The sequence below is a fragment of the Schistocerca nitens genome, chromosome 4, assembly GCF_023898315.1.
Source record: "Schistocerca nitens isolate TAMUIC-IGC-003100 chromosome 4, iqSchNite1.1, whole genome shotgun sequence".
Classification (NCBI taxonomy): Eukaryota; Metazoa; Arthropoda; class Insecta; order Orthoptera; family Acrididae; genus Schistocerca; species Schistocerca nitens.
Window position 1 is genome coordinate 353,077,088 of NC_064617.1, and position 1,168 is coordinate 353,078,255.

At 48.7% G+C, this 1,168-nt stretch overlaps 1 pseudogene; it reads left to right on the top strand.

Moving 5' to 3' along the window:
- Positions 1-363: 363 nt before the first annotated feature.
- LOC126254303 (5S ribosomal RNA) lies at positions 364-481 on the top strand (annotated as a pseudogene).
- Positions 482-1,168: the final 687 nt, after the last annotated feature.

Genomic DNA, 1,168 nt, shown 5'->3' on the forward strand with positions numbered 1-1,168 from the left:
GATGAAGACTATGAACACACAGCAGCCTGTAGAGTTCTTAGTTTAGTGACAAATTAGAGCCAAGGGTGATTTCCCTTCTAAAGAATGTGTTACACTTGTTAGTACACTTAGGTGACAAAAGTCATGGGACACCTCTAAACATAATGTTGGACCTCTTTTTGCCCGGTGTAGTGCAGAAACTCAACATGGCATGGACTCAACAAGTCGTTGGTAGCCCCTTGCAGAAATATTGAACCATGCTGCCTCTGTAGCCATCCGTAATTGCAAATGTGTTGCCAGTGCAGGATTTTGTGCCTGAACTGACCTCTCCATTATGTCCCATGTATGTTTGGTGGGATTTATGTCAACCTATCTGGCTGGCCAGGCAACGGCCTTGCCACAGTGGATACACTGGTTCCCGTCAGATCACCGAAGTTAAGCACTGTCGGGCGTGGCCGGCACTTGGATGGGTCACCATCTGGGCCGCCATGTGCTGTTGCCATTTTCCGTGGTGCACTCAGCCTCATGGTACCAATTGAGGAGCTACTCGATCGAATAGTAGCGGCTCTGGTCAGAGAAAATCATCATAACGACCGGGAGAGCAGTGTGCTGACCACACGCCCCTCCTATCTGCATCCTCAGCCGAGGGTGACACGGCGGTCGGATGGTCCCGATGGGCCACTTGTGTCCTGACGACGGAGCGCATCTTCTGGCTGGCAAAGTCATTAGCTCGAATTGTCCTTAAAATGCTATTACTGCTTGGGAACATGAAGTCTATGAATTGATGCAAATGGTCTCCAAATAGCCAAACATAACAATTTCCAGTCAACAATCGGTCTATTTGGACCGAAGGATCCAGCCTATTCCATATAAACACAGCCCACACCATTATCGAGCCACCAACGGCTTCCATAGTGCCTTGTTTACAGCTTGTGTCCATGGCATTGTGGGATCTGCATCACACCCAAACCCTACCATCAGCTCTTACCAACTGAAATTGGTCTCACTTGACCTGGATACAGTTTTCCAGTCATCTAGGTTCCAACTGATATGGTCACCAGGCACTGCAAGCGATGTTATGCTGTTAGCTAAGGCACTCGCGTCGGTCGTCTCCTGCCATAGCCCTTTAACGCCAGTTATTTCAAGCAGTATTGCTTGTCTGTTACCACTGACAACTCTGCGAAAATGC